This window comes from Ornithorhynchus anatinus, chromosome 11 (assembly GCF_004115215.2).
Source record: "Ornithorhynchus anatinus isolate Pmale09 chromosome 11, mOrnAna1.pri.v4, whole genome shotgun sequence".
Lineage (NCBI taxonomy): Eukaryota > Metazoa > Chordata > Mammalia > Monotremata > Ornithorhynchidae > Ornithorhynchus > Ornithorhynchus anatinus.
In genome coordinates this window covers 46,862,031-46,883,928 of record NC_041738.1, presented here as the reverse complement: position 1 = coordinate 46,883,928, position 21,898 = coordinate 46,862,031, and the positions used below count along the sequence as shown (strand labels likewise).

At 44.0% G+C, this 21,898-nt stretch overlaps 1 protein-coding gene across 2 annotated transcripts in view; it reads right to left on the bottom strand.

Moving 5' to 3' along the window:
* Window positions 1-21,140, bottom strand: part of ZDHHC7 (zinc finger DHHC-type palmitoyltransferase 7) — a 51,250-nt gene extending 30,110 nt beyond the window's left edge. The window contains exons 1-2 of one of the 2 annotated variants that reach the window (XM_029075212.2): window positions 20,886-21,140; window positions 3,423-3,502 (exon numbers count right to left, since the gene is read on the bottom strand). The gene's annotated coding sequence lies outside the window, so the exon portion shown is untranslated. The remainder of the gene's footprint in view (window positions 1-3,422; window positions 3,503-20,885) is intronic. The other variant, XM_029075211.2, reaches the window with a different exon arrangement.
* Between the last annotated feature and the right edge of the window lie 758 nt (window positions 21,141-21,898).

Below are 21,898 nucleotides of genomic sequence, written 5' to 3'. Positions count from 1 at the left end.
GCTGTCTGATCTGTCTATCTTAATACACATACTTTCAGAGCCTCCAAACCCAACTGCTCTGCCCATTTGCTGTACAGTTCTGTGTAATTTAAAACGCAGAGCCGTCAGAGAACACATCTGCTCTTTGTCTGGCACTACTCCTGAAGATCAGTAGTTGAATGCATTTATTACAGTATTGAAAATTACAGTCACCAGGCCACTACTGGGTATACTGCTTTGTTTACCAAACCAAAGAGCCACCTGAGGCTAATTACCTTCTTTGCTTTGGATAAAACTCTTGGACACCAAAGAACACCCTGGTAAGAGACAGGCTTCCCTCTGCCTCCCAGCATAGGCTACGGGTGTTATTGCTGCCTCAGTTGTGTACCTAGCTCACCCTGATCACTTCAGGGAAGCGGCATGGCCTTGTAGAAAGACCATGGGCCTGGGAGGCAGAGAACCGGACCCGAATTCTAATCCTGGGTCCTCCACTTGTCTGTTGTGTGACCTTGGGCAAGTCATTCAGCTTCTCTGTGTCACAGTTACCTCATCTGGAAAATGGGGATTCAATGTCAGTTCTCCCTCCTGCTTAGATTCTGATGCCCATGTGGGACAGGGACTACTTTCTGACCTAATTATCTTGTACCTTCCCCAGAGTTTATAGCAGTGCTAGACACCTATTAAGTGCTTAATATATTATTATTATTATTGTCATTATTCAGGGTTGACTCCTGTCCTTCCTCTCCGGAGCCCACAGAGCTGGGATTAGAATTCTATCAATTGATGGTATTTATTGAGCACCTATTATGTGCACAACACTGGGGGCAGACTTGCGAGGAGCTGCCAGTCTCCCATTCCAGCTCTATCTCTGGCACTGGTTCCCAGGGCTCTTAGCGTTTCTGAATCCAATTCTGCCCAGAGAAGTCTTTAAAGTTAAACATTAATTTGGTTGCATTTTAATAAATTGTTACTATTTTTTTTCCTGTTCTGAAGCTTCCTCACCTGCCTTCGTTGGGCTTAAAACACAACACAAGATGATCTTCGAATAAAACAACCTAAAATGGCCATGTTCCTTGCAATACCAAAGTAAAAGAAAATAAATGGAATTATTTTGGATTGTCCACCCTCACACTTGGATCTTCAGTAACTGGCATAATCATTGCAGCATTTGTTAAGAGCTTACAAGGTGCCAAGCATTAGGGAAGATACACGATAATCACACCAGACACCCTTTCTGTCCCCATGAGGCTTATATTCTAATTATCCCAATCCCTCTGAGTTTTAGTGACTTTTATCTACCTCATTCTCCTCATCTCTTGCATGCCGTCCCATAAAACCCATTCTTTGAGGCCTCTATAGTCTTGCAGATGCTCAGCTAGTAAAGTCGTCTTTTTTCAAAAAACAACTATTATCTTCAATGCCACCAGCTCCTTCCGTTCAGGGTGGAGGCATACGACTGAGGAGGAAGGGCAGGAGAAGACGGGGGACTAGGGGCAATTCTCCTCTGCTAATTCTGGACAAAGAAACCACTACGCTTCTCAACGATGACGCATAAGAGATTTTGCAAGCAGCTGGCTAGGTTTATATACAAACTGTCCGTGTTCTACTTACATAAGCTCAAGAATTACACAATATTAAGAAAAAAACCCAATAAACCTCATCACAGGACCTTAATCCTGATGGTAGAAGGGGAAGAAATTGCTCCCTCTGAGCAGCATTAACCCTTTGGACAGACAGCAGTTGGCACACTAAAAGAGCTAATTAATACTTAACAAATAGTAAATGTGCTTCCAATTTACTTCAATTGTACAATTAATCCAACTTGGAAGGCTACTTCATATGACATTAGTAGGATTTCCAAACTTCAAGTGCCAGATTTTCAGGCTGGAGGCTAAGCCTCATTCGGTGCATGAAAAATTAAATCCAAAAGACAAAATCAATTTGGCAAGGCACTTGAAATGCAACAAACCAAACCACAACCTGGCCTGACTGTTTATTTTGATAACAGTTTGAATATTCCCAGAGAGGGCAGGTGGGACCAAAACTATGTAAATAAATCAGATTCCGAGAATTTCCCCAGAAAGGCTAGACATTTCTCCCCTGAAATTATCACCTGAAATGCAAATCTGTTAACTATCATGTCCACTTTCTTGTTCAGTTTCTTGTTCAGTTTCACAGTGTCACCTACCAGTCACATTTGATAGTGACAAGTGAAGGTCACGAGCAACCAGGAACTAGAAAGCAGCCAGTCAACCGGCACAGAAGCAATGTTTCTTGCTACACAGCTCTGCTGGGCAGGACATTTGAGGAAGATAGATGACAAAGAGATATCAAAGCAGCTGTTTTATGACAAGCTGAAGTGGTAAAACTATGAGCAGAGTGGGCAGAAGAAACACTATATATGGGCACACTTAAATACCAATTCAAACAATTGAGCACTGCTGTAGAATGCTGGGAAACAGCAGCAGAACAAGCTTGCATATTGTTACTTATAGAGTGATTTAATCAATCAATCACATTTAATGAGTGCTTCTTTGTTCAGAAGCAGCACGGCTTAGTGGATAGAGCACAAGCCTGGGAGGCGGAAGGACCTGGGCTCTAATCCCAGCTCTGCCACACGTCTGCTGTGTGACCTTGGGCAAGCCACATAACTTCTCTGGCCTCAGTTACCTCATCCTTAAATGGATGATTAGAGTGTGAGCCCCATATTGGTTCAGGGACTGTGTTCCTGATATCTTTAATCTTATTTATGTACCATATGCGCGAGTTTAGCTGGCTTTGTTGACCTACTTTCAGTTTAGAACAGTGCTTGGCATATAGTAAGTACTCAACAAATACCTTATTAATAATAATAATAAATACTAAGCACTTGAGAGAGTGCAAAGTAACAGAGTTCTAACATCAATTGCATTTATTGAGTGCTTACTGTGTGCAGAGCACTGTATTAACTGCTTTAGAGAATGTAATATAATAAAGTTGCTAGATACATTCCCAGCAAAATAAGATTACAGTCTGGAGGGGGGAGACACACATCAATATAATAAATCACTGATGTGTACACAAACACTGTGGGGCTGAGGGAAGGGTGACTAAAGGGGGTAAATCCAACAGCAATGCAGAGGGAATGGGAGAAGAAGAAAAATGAGGGCTTAGTTGGGGTAGGCCTTTTGAAGGAGAGACACAATCCCTGCCCCAAAGGAGCTTATAGGCTAATGGGCATATGCATATATTAAACAAATATGTAAGGTAAATCATTAGGCAGAGACAGGATTACAAATAGCTACTAGCTTTAAAAGCTGTGGCTATAACCATAAACCAAAAAAAATGGCCTTCACATGAATTCAGTGCGGAAAAGATCATTTCAATCACACCAAAACGCAGGTATAAGTACCAATAAAAGGGTCTTCTTTCAAAGATTCAGATTTATTGAAAAAAATCCTTACCTTAAGTTATTTGCTTTTAAATTTTGGACATTGTGCATTTCCCTTAGGCCTCAAGTGCATATAGTCATATCTGACGTGATCTGAAAGGAGAGTTAAAGAATGTTGAGTACAATTCTCTAAGTTCAGGGTAGAAAGTTTCAAAATCCTCAAGACGTAAAGACTCACTCAGCATTTAAAACAGACTATAAATTCAAAACTCGGTAGTTAGCCCTTTGTTAACAATCCAGAACGAAACAAAAATAAATTGCAAAGCACTGTTGGCAAAGCCTGGATGGAATGATATTCAGGTTCCTATTGGAGGCAGAAATGAGGTCAAGAGAGATTAGGATGCCTATTCTTGCAGCAACCGCTGTCTTGGAACTTCATTTCCTCTAAGCCAGAGGCCTACATTTCCCAGAAACTTCTGAAAATAAGAACCCATCATCAAGCCAAATGGAACCACCATGGCAGACTCTCTCGTGAGCTCCCTGGGACACATGCAGAGAGTCTTTCTGAACGTCTTGTCCCGTGTGGTAATAATAATAGCAATAATATTTGTTTAAGCATTTACAATGTTCCAAGCACTGCACTAAGCATTAGATACAAGACTGCCAAGCCCCTAATGGGGCTCAAAGACTAAGTAGGAGGGAGAACAGATATTGAATTCCCATTTTGCAGATGAGGAAACAGAGGCACAGAGAAGGTAAATGACATGCCCATGGTTACAGAACAGACAAGTGGAGGATCTGGAATTAAATCAATCAATCAATTGTATTTATTTAGCGCTTACTGTGTCCAAAGTGCTTACTAAGCACTTGGTAGAGTAAAATAAAACAAACATTTCCTATTCACAACAAGTTTACAGGATAGAGGGGGAAATTTATACATAAATTACAGATAAGTACACAAGTTCTGTGGGGCTGGGAGGGGGTGATGAGTAAAGGGAGCAAGACAGGTCGACGCAGAAAGGAGTGGGAGAAGAGGAAAGGAGGGCTTAGTTAGGGAAGGCCTTTTGAGAAGAGATGTGCCTTCAATGAGGCTTCGAAGCAGGGGAGAGTATGTCTGTCAGATATGAGGAGGGAGAGAGTTCCAGACCACGGGTGGGATGTGGGCAAGGGGTCGGCCACAAAATACCTGGGATCGAGGTACAGTGAAAAGGTAAGCATTAGAGGAGCAAAGCTTGTGGGCTGGGCTGGAGTAGAAGAGTAGCGAGGTGAGGTAGGAGGAGGCAAGAGGATAAGGTGCTTTAAAGCCAATGGTGAGGAATTTCTGTCTGATGCGGAGGTCGATGGGCCACCACCGGAGGTTTTTGAGGAGAGGGGAAACGTGGCCCAAAGATTTATGTAGAAAAATGATCCAGGCAGTTGAGTGAAACATGGACTGGAGTCAGGAGTGACAGCAGGCTGGGAGGTCAGTAAGGAGGCTTCAAGGTGGGATAGGATAAGTAATAGGATTAACTTGGTAGCAGTTTAGATGGAGATAAAAGGGCGCATTTTAGCAATGTTGTGAAGGTCGAACCAACAGCATTAGAACGCAGGTCCTCTGACTCCCAAGTACATGCTCTTTCCACTAAGCCATGTTGCTTCTTGTGTTAGTATGCTTTGGAGTACACAAGTTCAAAACTTTTGGGGAATCCAAGAAAATTATTTATGTTCAAAATAATTTATTGGCTTTATTGAAGCCTGGACAGGAGTATGCACCTGGATCTCTTTGGCTTCCCATTTTTCTCTCTCCATGCATTACACTAAACTTTTGCTCCTAAACTTTAAGTGCATGGGAAATGTCTGAGAATTTCTCTCAGGATCCTCTCACACTGTCCTGATAGGCTGGCTTTCATTAAATGCTACATGGGCAGTGGCTGCAGCTATGACTTGGAATCATAATGTAGGACATTTTAGGAGTACAAGAGGTGCTTTTCATTAGAATTAGAGCTGTGCCCAGCCATTCTTTAGCTAACAGCTCATAGCTGGTACTTTAACAAAATCCACCCATGAAAATTCCTTTTAGAGATAAGGCTTGAGAGAACCCTCCCTGAATGTTAAGCTAAATAAATCTCACTCTGCGTTGCAAAGGTCAACAAACCAGAGCTTTGGATCATGGCTGTAAAGAAGTTTTACAGACTAATAGAGTCCCAAATAAAAAGTTTACCTCATTCTTCTAATAGCAATAGTATGTATTAAGCACTTACTGGGTGCAGAGCACTGTACTAGGCACTGGGAAAGATTACAGAGGTGGAAATTAGATCTAATAATAATAATTATGGCACTTGCTAAGTGCTTACTATGTGTCAGGCACTGTACTAAGCACTGGTACGGATGCAAACAAATCGGGTTGGACACAGTCCTTGTCCCATTTGGGCCTCACATTCTCATTCCCCATTTTACAGATGAGATCATAATAATGATAGTATTTGTTAAGCACTTACTATATGTCAAGCACTGTGTTAAGCACTGTGGTAGATACAAGTTAATTGGGTTGAACCCCACCCCTGTCCCAAACAGGGCTCACAGTCTTAATCCCCATTTTACAGATGAGGTAACTGAGGCACAAAGAAGTGAAGTGGCTTGCCCAAGGTCACAAAGCAGACAAGTGGCAGAGCCAGGATTAGAAGCCAGAAGTGAAATGACTGGTCCAAGGTCACAGAGCAGACAAGTTGTGGAGCCAGGATTGACACTGCTTAGTAGAGTGCTTGGCACGTAGTAAGTGCTTAAATAAGATTATTATTATTATCCCAGGAACACAGGCAGGAATGGCTCTAGCAGATTTGGATAGGCATGGAGGCACAGGCAGCAAGAAGCCATCTCTAAGGTAATCAAGTCCCACGTCACGAAGCTTAAACTCATCACACAGTATTGTCCACTGAGCAATTTTTAGGAAGTTGAGACTGGAGTTTGGGTATCCTCTATAAAGCTGGAGTTCAGAGGAGCATTATTAACTGTACCTTCCAAGAAGTCTTTAAAAGCTATCCCGAGATGACTGCCTTTCCTCCCTTTACTCATTCCCCCGTCCCACAATACTTACATACATACATGTAACACTTATATTAATGTCGGTCTCCCCCTCTAGACTGTATGCTCATTGTGGGAAGGGAATGTGTCTTTTTGTTACATTGTACTCTCCCAAGCATTTAGTGCACTTAATTTAGCATTTAGCGCTAAACAAATATCACTGATTAACAACGCATTTTGGATAGAAAAGACTGAAGAATTATGGAATGTCTTCCCAGCGTTGACCTGTCTGGACAAAACACAATGTGATGTCAGAAGAAACAACTGTTTATGCAAGTGGATCTTGTACTACAACTTTGATGATAATAATGATGGTATTTGTTAAGCGCTTACTATGTGACAAGCACTGTTCTAAGCGCTAGGCAGTTTTTCTTAACTTGGTATTCTTAAGAAGCTGACTGTAGGAGAGCTAACTATAACCCAAAGGACACATTCAAAGACTTTATGATTATGGAAAATGATTATATGAATCGAGATACCAATTTCACCCTTTGAAAGCAGATTTCCTGCAAATGAACACTGGCAACTAATATGCTGCCACGTTACACGGACAGTGTTTCCTTATGTCATCTGATTGATGTTTAGTTATAAATGTTAATTGCCTATTTAGTTATCAGAACTTCAGTTTGAAATCACTGTTCCTTTAATAACTACATTTAAACAAACATTCAAAATCAATGCTGTTTATTCTGACAATTAGCTAAACTGCACTCACTGTTTCATCCCAACAATACATCTTAAATTGCCAATAAATGCTCTTAAGAGACAAACAGAGGTTTTCTGGATAGAAGAAGATGGCAAAAAAAAAAAACTGAGAAAATTTCAGCAGGATGAGATCTATTCATAACTGAAGAGCTAACAACAGCTCTCTCTAACTACACGCTAATGCTACAGATAATTTGGTCTGTATTGAGACAATACTAAACACCCACAATTAAATGGTTTAGAAAGGACAATTAGGAGGGAGAATACTGCATATTTCTATTCAAAAACAGAAATAAAGGCAGTTGGGTGGAGATTTATTCAAATGCAGTATCAAGAGGCTGAACAAGGATTTTTTAATGTAAATCAAGCAAATTATAATGGTCCAGAGGCTCTAGTTCTAAAAGAAAGGAGGCCAGGATATGTGAATAAAAGATTTGGATATAAACTGAAAATGTGATCCATGGCACTAATACTTTGCTATTGATTCTAGCGTTAAATGGATGATTCTTGTAAAAGTGGTAAATGTGGGATGAGCATTCCTAGCCTTTTTTCCAGAATGATAGCCTAGGGGAGCTTATTTTCAGAGCTACACTGAAATGAGTATATTTGCACATTAGGTAAGGCCCAAAATCACAATGCAAAACTGTTCTCTTTGCTTCTTGCTCCTGAGCTCTGAAAATGACTCTGGCTCACAATCTTCCTTCCAAACAAGACCACAGTATGGCTCCATCCCCTGGCTCTATTCCTGCCTCCCTTCAAAGCAATGCTGTACTCCTCTGGGGTCGGCTTTCATTCCTCTCCACCTAGAATCCTCTGGGGTCAGAGATTCCAGACTCCACAGCCAACTCCTTTTCCATCCAACTGCGAGGCTGCAGGATAATCACTGATGTCTGACTGGTGGACCCCCAGAGACTACCTGATTACCCTATATCTACCCCAGCGCTTATAACAGTGCTCGGCAGAGAGTAAGCACTTAAATACCAGCATTATTATTATTCTTTGGTGGGGGCGGGCAGGAAATCAGTGAGTTCAATCCACTGCATTCTTTAAGCAAAATTTTATTTTTCTCACCTTACTTCAGTCGTCTGCACAAAGGCATTTATTAAGAATATTTTGTATCGGGCCCCTTAACTAGGCACACCTCTGGTCCCTAGGGCCCCGTTTGATTTCCAGAGAACTTTGCACATTTTTAGGCAAGAGTTGCAAGGAGTGAATCTGGATGGCTCCAGCATCATATCAATTTCTAAGCAGAGATTCCAGCAAAGAACTTTCAAACAACAACAACATGTTAAAAAAAAAAACCTAACGACAAAGTGCAAGGTATAATATCTGCCTCAAAGGTGACTTTGGGGTGTAAACGAGAGAATGTCCTCAATTCTAACCCTCTGGGATTTTGCAGTTGAAATGAACTCCTTGTTTAACAACATCAAAACATCACCTCAGACAATCAGTGATATTGATTTTTTATGGCATTTGTGAAGCCCTCATTATATGCCAGGAACTGTACTAAATTTTCAGGTAGATGATTACTCAGGTTGGACACAGTCCATGTCCTACGTGAGGCTCACAGTCTTAATTGCCATTTCACAGATGAGGTAACTGAGGCATATAACACTTGCCCAAGGTCATACCACACATGTGGCAGTGCCAGGATTAGAACCCAGGTCCTCTGACTCCCAGGGCCATGTTCTTTCCACTAGCCTATGCTACTTCTATATCGAGCAATGAACCAAGCATTCTGTCACAACGCCTGTGTTGCTACAACATAAATCAAATATAGTCACAGCAAATACTCTACCTTTACCCTAATAATGACTCCAGTGAGAGGAACAGGTTGGTGAGCATGGCTCATTATTAACCTGCTCTTTCACCTGTATTTGATGTGTTTGACTGTGACCTTTGTTTAAACCTAAATATCAATGGCTGCAAGATTTACACATATCATTTACCTTGTAACAGATTTACATCTCAGAACCATGACAATTTTCCTCATGCCTTTAAAAGGTAAGTAAGTCTTCAACCAATCAAATGCATATTGAGAACAATGTCTGGGTGCTGAGCACTGTACTAAGCCTTTGAGAGACTGCAACTGCTTTAGAAGACACAATAATAATAATAATAATGGTATTTGTTAAGCGCTTTCTATGCGCCAGGCACTGTACTAAGCACTGGGGTGGATATAAGATAATCAGGTTGGACCCAATCCCTGTCCCTCATGGGGCTCAATCTCCATCTCTCCCCAAAACTCAATAAAGGGAAGGCCATAATGTGAAAATAAATCTACAATAGACTGCAATGGATTCAAAAAGGTAAAGAATTAAAATGGCCAGGAGGGCATAAAGTGAAATTTTCTGAAGTAGAGTCAGATAGGCTATAAACCGTGTTTCTATTAATCGATGCCTAGAATTCCTTAACTCCCATTCTCTCCTAGACCCCCTCCAATCTGGCTTCCGTCCCCTCCACTCTACCGAGATTGCTCTCTCTAAGGTCACCCATGACCTCCTTCTTGCCAAATCCAATGGCTCCTACTCCATTCTGATCCTCCTTGACCTCTCTGCTGCCTTTGACACTGTCGACCATCCCTCCTCCTCCGTACCTTATCTCACCTTGGCTTCACGGACTCTGTCCTCTCCGGTTCTCCTCTTACCTCTCTGGCCGATCATTCTCGGTCTCCTACGCTGGAGCCTCCTCCCCCTCCCATCCTTTAACTGTTGGAGTTCCTCAAGGGTCAGTTCTTGGCCCTCTTCTGTTCTCCATTTACACTCACTCCCTCGGTGAACTCATCCGCTCTCACGGCTTTGACTACCATCTCTACGCAGATGACACGCAGATCTACATCTCCGCCCCTGTCCTCTCCCCCTCCCTTCAGGCTCGCATCTCCTCCTGATCCGGGACGTCTCCACCTGGATGTCGGCCCGCCACCTAAAACTCAACATGAGCAAGACTGAGCTCCTCATCTTCCCTCCCAACCCGGTCCGCTCCCAGACTTCTCCATCACCGTGGATGGCACGACCATCCTTCCCGTCCCGCAGGCCCGCAATCTCGGTGTCATCCTTGACTCGTCCCTCTCGTTCACCCCACACATCCTATCCGTTACCAAGACCTGCCGGTTTCACCTCTACAATAGCGCCAAGATCCGCCCTTTCCTCTCCACCCAAACGGCTACCTTACTATTACGGGCTCTCGTTACATCCCGGCTAGACTACCGTGTCAGCCTTCTCTCTGACCTCCCTTCCTCCTCTCTCGCCCCGCTCCGGTCTATTCTTCACTCCGCTGCCCGGCTCATCTTCCTGCAGAAACGATCTGGGCATGTCACTCCCCTTCTTAAACAACTCCAGTGGTTGCCTATCGACCTCCGCTCCAAACAAAAACTCCTCACTCTAGGCTTCGAGGCTCTCCATCACCTTGCCCCTTCCTACCTCTCCTCCCTTCTCTCTTTCTACCGCCCACCCCGCACGCTCCGCTCCTGCCGCCCACCTCCTCGCCGTCCCTCGGTCTCGCCTATCCCGCCGTCGACCCCTGGGTCACGTCCTCCCGCGGTCCTGGAACGCCCTCCCTCCTCACCTCCGCCAAACTGATTCTCTTTCCCTCTTCAAAACCTTACTTAAAAATCACCTCCTCCAAGAGGCTTCCCAGACTGAGCTCCTCTTCCCCCTCTACTCCCTCTGCCATCCCCTCTTTACCTCTCCGCAGCTAAAGCCTCATTTTCCCCTTTCCCTCTGCTCCTCCACCTCTCCCTTCCCATCCCCACAGCACCGTACTCGTCCGCTCAACTGTATATATTTTCGTTACCCTATTTATTTTGTTAATGAATTGTACATCGCCTCGATTCTATTTAGTTGCCATCGGTTTTTACGAGATGTTCTTCCCCTTGACGCTGTTTAGTGCCATTTTTCGTCTGTCCGTCTCCCCCGATCAGACCGTAAGCCCGTCAAACGGCAGGGACTGTCTCTATCTGTTGCCGACTTGTTCATCCCAAGCGCTTAGTACAGTGCTCTGCACATAGTAAGCGCTCAATAAATACTATTGAATGAATGAATGAATGAACAGCTTACATATATCATGGAAGAATTAGGGAACGTTCTTCCTACAACACAAGTCTGTTCTAGGAGAACACAATCCACAAGTAAAGATGGCTGTGTGCACGTGACTAGCACCGGGCAGGCCATTCTGCTGCTACATTTCCCAGCCTCATTGTGCCATACAGGACTTTGGATCTCTGTCATTTTACAATATCCAATTCAGTGAAACAATGAATGGCAAAATATAGTTTTGTATTAGTGGAATTCATACTAATAATACTATAGGAACATATTGAAAAATGTCATTGTTTTATCTCTAAACCATCTTCTACTTAACCCATTCAATCAAGGCTGACAATAATGGGATTTTCCCATGACACAAGGTTTCTGCAAGAACATAATCCCCCATTACAGGAAAACTGGGCATAAACAAATACAGCTTTTCGTAACAGCCGCCACATTTTGGGATCCTGAAATTCTCCAAACTGAAGTTGGTAAGTTGAGAAGCAGCATGGTGATGTGGACAGAGCACGGGTCTGGGAGTCAGAAGGTCATGGGTTCTAATCTTGGCTCTACCGCGTGTCTGCTGTGTGACCTTGGGCAAGTCACTTCACTTCTCCATGCCTCAGTTCCCTCAGCTCTAAAATGGGGATTGAGACTGTGAGTCCCATGTGGGACAGGGCCTGTGTCCAACTCGATTTGCTTGTATCCACCCCAGCACTTAGTACAGTGCCTGGGTAATAGCAAGGGCTTAACAAATACCACAATTATTATTATTTATTATTAAGGCCACAGGTTTATGGAACACATAAGGTTGGGCTCACCACAGCTTCAGTCACACTGAATACCCTCCCTTTCCTTAATCGTTCCCGTATCATCCTCATTGATGGCATTTTGTTCCTTGACGTTCCTCCTTCTTAAGATGGTGAACCCCACATGGGACAGAGATTGTGTCCAACCTGGTTATCTTCTATCTACCCCAGATGTTAGTTCAGTGACTGGCATATAGGAAGTGCTTAACTATCAAAATTACTATTTTTTTAAATTAAGGGCAGGGATTCTGTCTACTTACTCTATTGTACTCTCCCAAGTGCCCATTACAGTGTTCTTTGTGCAGTAAGCACTCAAATACCACTGTACTGAGAAGCAGCATGGCCTAATGGATAGAGCAAGGGCCTGGGAGTCGGAAGGACCTGGGTTTTAATCCCGGCTCCACCACTTATCTGCTGTGTGACTTGGGTAAGTCCCTTCGTTTCCCTGAGCCTCAGTTACCTCATCTGTAAAATGGGGATTAAAACTGAGTCCAGTGTGGGACAGGGACTGTAACCATCCTGATTAGCTTGCATCTACCCCAGCACTTAGCACAGTGCCTGGCACATGTAAGTGTTTAACAAATACCATAAACAACAGAGTAATACACCAGATGCCCAGGAACATGGAAGAGAAGAAAAAGACGCGGCCCCTCCTGCTCTCCATGACCTTTTAATTTAATGAGCAATCTGAGTAGGCACCACACCTCCTCAAAGGTGCCACAATCTAGCCATGTGCTAGGCAATTCAACAAATCCATTTCCGTTTCCTAGAAAATCACTTTCCTTCCCCTCTTAAATTGCTCACATACTCTTCATTTAGAGTCATGATTAAAGTCAATGAAATCAGGAAGAAAATACACAGCACTGCAACTGGATCCTAACAACAAGAACCACAACTTGATGGGAAAGTTGGTGTTCTAAGTGACAATGTGGACAAGATATGGCAGGAAGCAGCTTGATATGCCACTACGAAAAATTATGACCACTCTAATGTGAATTTCTTGGTGCAGAGAATATTAAGCATGGTAACTTCAAACTGGGGGTGGTGAGGGAACCTTTCGGACCATTTGGAGGCAACAGATGTTTCCATAGTGCTGCTTTCCTAATTTTTTTTCTAATATTTAAGATGCACTAGGATTTCATATGGCAAGGCTTTGTGTAATTCAGATCTCCTCTAATGTCTATCAGTGAACACCAGTGCCAATGAAAAGACTGACACTGCAGCCTGTTTCACACAGATGTGTTATTATTATTAATAATAATGGTATTTGTTAAGCACTTACTATGTGACGGACACTGTACTAAGCGCTGGGGCGCATACAAGATAATCAGGTTGGACCCAATCTCTGTCCCACATGGGGCTCACAATCCCAATCTCCATATTACAGATGAGGTAACTGAGGCCCAGAGGAGTGAAGTGACTTGCCCAAGGTCATACAACAGACAAGTGGCGGAGCCAGGATTAGAACCTAGGTCCTTCTGACTTCCAGGCCTGTGCTCTATCCACTACGGCATTCTGTTTCCTCTTATACTAGCAGCTCGGGCTTTTGTGGCCAAAGTCTGGGTGTTTTTTTTGATTTACCATTTCATATCTAAAGCTGTACGAAAACTTTGCTCAGAATTTCAGTTTACTGCACTACAGCTACCTAGATATTCTGCTGTCCTTTTCCAGGGCAACGGAGATGATGCTTAGCATACATAACTACAATACTGGAGAGCTGACACATTCCAGAACCTTAACAACAAAAGACATGATAGGATCAAGATATTCCAACAGCACTGAAGCTATTCTTGCTTTAATTCTGCTCAGTTCGCAAGAGGGGAGAGGAGGATGAATGACTAGCTGATCTGCAAGGAATTGAGGCCCAGCAGGGAAACAAAAGCTGACTCCTAATTGTAAAAGATGGAATTTCTGTCTGAAATCCCCAGCTCATATTTTTTCTGCCATGATTTGGTATCACAGAAAATCTTTAGTCCTCCAGACCTAGACCAATTTTCAAAGAACAGTTTTCTGTCACCAGTCAAGTTCCAGGATGGCCTCAGCCTCAAACCAGATTCCAGGAGATTTCACTGCTGCATGCTAGGTCTAGGGAATCCCTAATTTGTAGTACATAGGAACATGGCAGAAGATAGGATGTTCTGGAGAAAATATATCCATAGAGTCACTATGAATCAGAAACAACTCGACGGCATGTGATAATAATAAGTACTATAAAAATATTATCCTCAACTGGGGAATTGAGGACTTAACTCTCTGGGTAGTCTAGTGGGACGATCCTGCCTGCACAGGCAATCCTGAAAAGGAAAGGGATTTTCCTTTCAGATGTGTCAGACTGACTTTGGATCAATCCCTTATTTTACCAGCCAATCCCTTACCTTACCCCTTTACAGACCACCTCTTGTCGGTCCCCTCCCCCCACATACCTTCAAAGTCTCATCAAAATCACATCTTCAAGAGGCCTTCCCCAACTAAGCTATTTCATTCTGCATCATCACTTGGATTGTACCCATTAACCACTTGAATCACCCACTTCACTTGTGACCATATCTGTTATTTAACATCTGTCTCCTCCTCCGGACTGTAAGCTTGTTATGGGCAAGGGGAGGTGTGTCAGCTAATTCTCTTGTATTGTACTCTAGAAACTACTTAGAACAGAACTTTGCACATAGTGAGCACTCAATAAATACCACTAATTGTCTGATGTTATCAGCAGGTTAATAAACCCAGGGATCCATTACTTCCTGAACGGCCAGGGACTGCTAGATTTTGTGAGGCCCCTATAAACAAGTCCTGAAGTCTTCTAAGCGGGGAGGGCTCAGTGTTTTGCTCCCTACTGGGAGGGAATGTACCTGCTTATTTTGCAGCCCTGTACTCTCCCAAGAGCTTAGTACAGTGCTCTGCACACAGTAAGCACTCAGTAAATACTGATCTACTGATTCAGACTGAAGACACCATCACCGTAATCACTCTTGCAAATGCCTGGTTCAATTTCCTGAATGCAGCAGAAGAGGCATCAGATGAATTACAACCTCCCCTGTCTGTGGCTGTAGAGATACAATCCCTGACCCCAAAGGGGCACGTCTAAGAATGGGGGTGGGGGAGGAGTCTGCCTTAAATCAAAAAATGGCATAATGGGTTCAGGCTGATTTTCTTTTTTTTTTTGGCCACAGACCACTCTAGTGTCCACTTTGACTTCATTAAGATGCACGGTCCACTCCATGAAGCACACATACTATATGAAATAAGTGGGGGAAGAGCACATCAGGTGTTCTTTACGTAGGATAAACCCCTCTGAAGAAAGCTTTGAAAATACAAATTTAAAACACCACCACTGAGGTCAATATAAACATTTCACACCTTCCCCTAATAGGCACTTCTAAATAAATATTCCCTATTGCAGTGTTTTTCAACATGTGAACTAAGGACCATATTCACCACTATCACTCTCCACACTTATAAGACGGAGCGTCTCTAGGACTCTCCCACTTTCGGTTAGAAGCCAGGGGAAGATGAAGGGGAAAGGGTGAGCTCCGTTCTTCTTCTTCTTCTTATTATTATTAATAATAGTAACAATAATAACTGTAGTATTTGTTAAACACTTGCCGGGTGCCAGGCATGGATGCAGGGTGGATACAAGGAAATCAGGTTGGACACAGTCCCTGTCCCACATAGGGCTGACAATCTTACTACCCACTTTACAAATGAGGGAGCTGAGGCACGGAGAAGTAAAGTGACTTGCTCAAGGTCACACAGCAGACAAGGGGCCGAGACAGGGTTGGAACCCAGGTCTGAGTCCCAAGCCGGTGCTCTCTCCATTGGGCCTCTGCTCCTCCTCCCTTCCCCATCGCCCCTATTCCCTCCCTCCGCTCTACACCCCCTCCCCACTCCTCAGGCACTTGTGTATATATGTACATACTTATTATTCTATTTATTGATGTGTATATATCTATACTTCTATTTACTTATATTGATGCCTGTCTACTTGTTTTGTTGCATGGCTCAGTGGAAAAAGCCCGGGCTTTGGAGTCAGAGGGCATGGGTTCGAATCCCGGATCTGCCCACCGGATCTGCCACCTGTCCCCCGATTAGACTGTAAGCCCGTCAAACGGCAGGGGACTGTCTCTATCTGTTTGCCGACTTGTTCATCCCAAGCGCTTTAGTACAGTGCTCTGCACATAGTAAGCGCTCAATAAATACTATTGAATGAATGAATGAATGAATGAATGAATGAATGCCACCTGTCAGCTGTGTGACTGTGGGCAAGTCACTTCACTTCTCTGTGCCTCAGTTCCCTCATTTGTAAAATGGGGATTAAGACTGTGAGCCCCACGTGGGACAACCTGATTCCCCTGTGTCTACCCCAGCGCTTAGAACGGTGCTCGGCACATAGTAAGCGCTTAACAAATACCAACATTATTATGTCTATCTCCCCACTTCTAGACTGTGAACCCTATTGTTGGGCTAGGGACTGTATTTGTTGCTGAATTTGTACCTTTCAAGCGCTCAGTACAGTGCTCTGCACACAGTAAGCACTCAATAAATACGACAATGAATCAACGAATGAATGCTTCATTCTTCTTTCTCCTCCTGAGAGAGCAGTCCCTCTCTGACTTTCCTCACTTGCACTTCACCCGCCTGGGCTCTGGTTTATGCTAACCCCCAGGCCATTCCTTAAAACAACACATACCTCTAGGGAGCTTGTGGAGCTCTTTAGTGGCTGCAGGCTCATTCTACAAATGGGGCATTTAGGGAAGCAGCTGAGAGCCAGCTAATCAGAAGCAGGGTGGAGGGAGGCTTCTCCAGAGATGAGGATGGCCAGGGCAGGGTGGGGGTGGGGGGCTCAAGAGGCAGGGACATATGGGGGGAGAAGGAAGGTCCTTCAGAGAGGTGGAGGAGAGGGATTCTGAGGGTAATTCATGAAGACTACTGCCATCAGTGTGTCCAAAAGACTTCTGTGGGTGAGTCAGCATATTCCTCATCAGGTCAAAATCAGGAATGGACCAACTTCTATCCTGAACTAAGTCACAAAAGAAATTCTTCAGGTGATTCTAAGAACACAGAAGAAAACTTAATACCAGAACTAACAGACCTCCAAAAATAGCCAAACTATAGATTCCAACCCAATAATTGGGGGGTGGACGGGACTGTTATGAGTAACAGTCCAACATCAGTGGTTAGAAAAAATACTATCATAATGTCAGTTATTGAATCTTTAAACATTAACCTTTTCTCTCAAAGAGGAAGCTACCTTAGGAATGAAAAAAAAAAGGTTACACTGCCTACACGGAAGGAGTCAATGACTGGACTAAATGGATGAGGGACAGAATTAATCATTTTTCCAACACTAGGTACACTTACAGTTTAACAGTACACATTAACAGTCCTGCAACACTTGGGAATCTAGACTTAAAGACATCACTACTCATAGCGGACACTGTCATTGGTTCTAGCAAATGGTGTGCACACCATTCCTACCCCTGAATGCCCTATTAATAATAACTTAGAACACATGTTGTTCAAAATGACACTGGGATGCTCTCTAAACATTATGTCAATTTTCCAAAAATGAAATTTTACAATGCCTCAGATTTTAAATCCCCTTGTGTGTCTTAAAGAACAAAACATATAGGTGAAAAACAATCGAGTCATTGCCATGATTTATTAGATATGCCGATTTCATCATTAGGTTATTGAAGATAATGTCATGCACTTAGCCTGTCAGGGAATTTTCTTATACATTATCCAATTGTGAATAACATCCCAAATTAGACTTTTATAGGACTGGGATCCTATCCATTTTGTAAACAATCTTAGCCCCTGGCTTTAGAAACAAGACTGGCTGATCAGACATTTATAGCTAGGGTTCTTTTTTTTTTTTACCTAATGAATGGAATTAGGGGGAAAATTTTTTTTAAATGATTTCCTAAATAGATTAATCTTCATTCAGCATTGTCTACCCACTGGTAATACTATGCATCTTGGACTAGTGGACAGAAAACTGGACGGTGAGTCAAGACACCTGAATTTTAGACTGGCTCCATGGTTAATTGTATGACTTGAGGCAAGGCACTTTATCGGGTTGTAAAATGAGGACAATAAAAACTGCCTCTCAGGGATATTAGGAGGACAAATGAGATAATACGAATAAGCTCTCTGAACTCCTTAGAGAAAAGGTTCCCTATAAATCTAAGGTATAATAATAATTATTGTACCATGGCAGAGTTTGGATTTATTTATGTTTGTTCTAAAAGTATTATTTAAATTCCTTCTTAATCCTTCGAAAGTCACATCTCTCTGTTTTGCCTCTCTGAAACTACAGCTGGGGATTTCACCTCTAACAGGTTCCAAGAGGAGCGTACAAACCAAAACTGAACTTCTAACAAGGAATCAAGGATGTGACTTAGAGTCTTTTAAAATTCATGGATGATCTTAAACCATCTTAGAACTAATCTGCAATCTTGAACTATAACTGCTTACCCTTCAAAAACCTAGCAACTGTTTGTCAAAGAAAAAAACACGTCTCCCCTGCCTGTGACCCAACCTTTTAAATTGAGGGAAGTATTAATCCACATCAGTCAGTGACACTAACACTATTTGCATATCTACTGAAACTAATATTTTCCCCAGAAATTTCAGAAAAATTTTTAAGTTCAAATCAGGCCTATACTGTTCTGGACCAAAGAGAAAATGATCTCTCTGCTTTTACATTCTACCCATTAGCATGGCTGTGACCTTCCTCTTAATATGGTATACTAGTCACTCATCTGCATCGGCATCAAAGTTTATAGGCTTTGATCTGTAATTTGTGAAGCATTCAAAGTAAATCCTCCTTATTTTATAGGGTTCTTTTTAAAAGTTAATCTTTATTGTCTGCAGTGCCCAGTCAACACATTTTTCTCTGCCAGTCTAGGGCTCAACAAGTCAATATACTCCTAGATCAAAGACAGACATTTTTCACAAGGCAATGTCAATGACACCACAGTCTTGATCTTAAAAAAATGGCATCAGCTAAGGTTTCAGTAACACAGAATGTAACCAGATGCAGAGCTTCTCGTTTTCAATTCCCCAGTTGCACATCTAATCACTGCACTGATTGATATTTCTCTTTATTGCTGTATTATACTTTCCCAAGCGCTTGGTACAGTGCTCTGCACATAAGCGCTCAGTAAATACGATCGAATGAATTTCCACATTTAGAACCCCCTATTTCCATACAACCTACGAAGAGATCCAAGTGACCATCTAAACGAGCCGATTTTTTGGATGACGGAACACCAGAAAAATTAGATTTGCTTCAAGGTAGGAAAAAGAAAAATGTAAACCACCTCCTGTGTTGCCAGAGTCGCCTAGCCAATCCAGCTATGTATTACTGTATTAACATACGTTGTCATTTCAGGGTCTTTCTTTAGACTGGGTAAAGTGAGGCATGGCCAGAACAATGTTTTGGAAAGATGCCTCAGTTGTGGGTGAACCCACGAAATATACTGTCGGGTGCTGTTTACTTTCTGCAAATGAAATCCCGGGTGGAAGGTGGTCTAAATCTAAGTTGTAAAAACCCACACGCCCAATTTTCCCACTTTTCCAGCCTCAACGCCCCGACAGACCGGTTTGAGTCCAGTTCTCTTGTCGCAGGCGCCCTGGGCCGGGCACCCAAGCGCTTAGTACAGTGCTCTGCGCACAGTGAGGGCTTGAGCAATTCGACTGAGTGGTGGCTTCAGGGGGGCAGAGGGTCGAGACTTGGGGGTGGCGGCGGGCACGGTCCGACCTCCTTGACCATCAGATGCAGCCTGGCCTAGCGGCTGGAGCCCGGGCCTGGGAGTCAGCACTGTACTCGTCTGCTCAACTGTATATATTTATTACCCTATTTATTTTGTTAATAAAATGTACATCGCCTTGATTCTATTTATTTGCTATTGTTTTAATGAGATGTTCATCCCCTCGATTCTATTTATTGCTATTGTTCTCGTCTGCCCGTCTCCCTCGATTAGACTGTAAGCCCGTCAAACGGCAGGGCCTGTCTCTATCTGTTGCCGACTTGTTCATTCCAAGCGCTTACTACAGTGCTCTGCACATAGTAAGCACTCAATAAATACTATTGAATGAATGAATGAATGAGCCATTGAGTCATGGGTTCCAATCCCGCCTCCACCACTCGTCTGCGGTGTGACCTTGGGCCAGTCCCTTCTCTGGTCCTCACTTCCCTCATCTGTAAAATGGGGGTTAAGCCCGTGAGCCCCACGTGGGACGGGGCCTGCGTCCAAAGCGACTTGCCTGGATCCGCCCCAGCGCTTAGTACAGTGCCCGGCACGTGGTCAGCGCTCGACAGAGACCCATCGTTATTATTAGGGACTGCAGCAGGGCGTGCGAGGAGCAGGTGGGGCGGCCACTGCCCTGGGGAAGGGCTGCTTTTCTTTTATCTTTTAAAGCAGGGGCAAAAGCAGCGCAGGGGGGGGGGAGGACGGTGGGCGGGAGGTTGGGGAGGAGGGAGAGTATCCATGAAAAAAGGGAGGAGAAGAAGGGGAGCGGCAGGGAGTGGGAAGCAATGGGGTGGGGGGTCGTGTTAGGCCTTCCCAGACTGAGCCCCCCTTTCCCTCGGCTCCCCCTTCCCCCAGCTCGGGGCTCCTTTGTATTTGTTATTTATGACCCCCATTTATTTTATGAATGAGGACTCCATCCCCTTCCTTGCACTTATCTCGATGATGTCGTCTGGTTCTGTTCTCTCGCCTCCCCCGTTTGGCCCTTGAGCCCCTCTCCGGGCAGGGGCCGCCTCTCTCTGTTGCCGAGTCGTCCGTTCCAAGCGCTCAGCGCAGTGCTCGGCACAGAGTGGCCAATTGCTTGGATGAACGAAGGGCAGCGCTGGCGGGGGGTGGAGGGAGGGGAAGGGTCGGGCAGGTGCGGGAGGACCGGCGGCTGCCCTCGGGCCCCCTGCAGACTCACCGGGGCGGGGCGGCGGGAAGCGGAGGAGCCGCCCGGCAACGCCGCCGTTGCTGCTGCTGCTGCTGCTGCTGCTGCTGCTGCTGCTGCTGCTGCCGCTGCCGCCGCCGCCGCCGCTGCAGCTGCTGCTGCTCCGCGCCGTTGTCGGGGACACATCATGCGGCCGAGCTCATGTCCGCGCCCCGGACGCCCGCGGACGAGGGACCCGCTCGGCCTCCGCCTCGGGACCCAACGCGGCGGCGCCAGGAAGTGAGCGCGGCCGGGGCCCAGGGCCGAGGGGGCGGGGCCCAGGCTCGGAGGGGGCGGGGCCTGCCCCAGGGGGCGGGGCCTGCGCCAGGGGGCGGGGCCAGGCCGGCACACGCGCAGAAACCACCCCGGGCTCGCGAGCGCCCCCGCCGGCCAGTGGGCCACCGCTGCCGGGGGCCGCCCTTCGTTATAGTGATCATGTTGGGATTTGTTAATAAGGATCACGTTGGTAATTATGAATAATGTTGGTGTTTGTTAATAATAACAATGTGGGTATTTGTTAATGATAATGTTGGTGTCTGTTAATAATAATGATAATGTGGGTATTTGTTAATAATAACGATGATGTGGGTGTTTGTTAATAATAATAATGTTGGTATTTGTTACTGATAATGTCAGTGTTTGTTAATAATAACAATGTGGGTATTGGTTAATGATAATGTTGGTGTCTGTTAATAATAATGATAATGTGGGTATTTGTTAATAATAACGATGATGTGGGTGTTTGTTAATAATAATAATGTTGGTATTTGTTACTGATAATGTTAGTGTTTGTTAATAATAATAATGTGGGTATTTGTTAATGATAATGTTGGTGTCTGTTAATAATAATGATAATGTGGGTATTTGTTAATAATAACGATGATGTGGGTGTTTGTTAATAATAATAATGTTGGTATTTGTTACTGATAATGTCAGTGTTTGTTAATAATAATGTGGGTATTTGTTAATGATAATGTTGGTGTCTGTTAATAATAATGATAATGTGG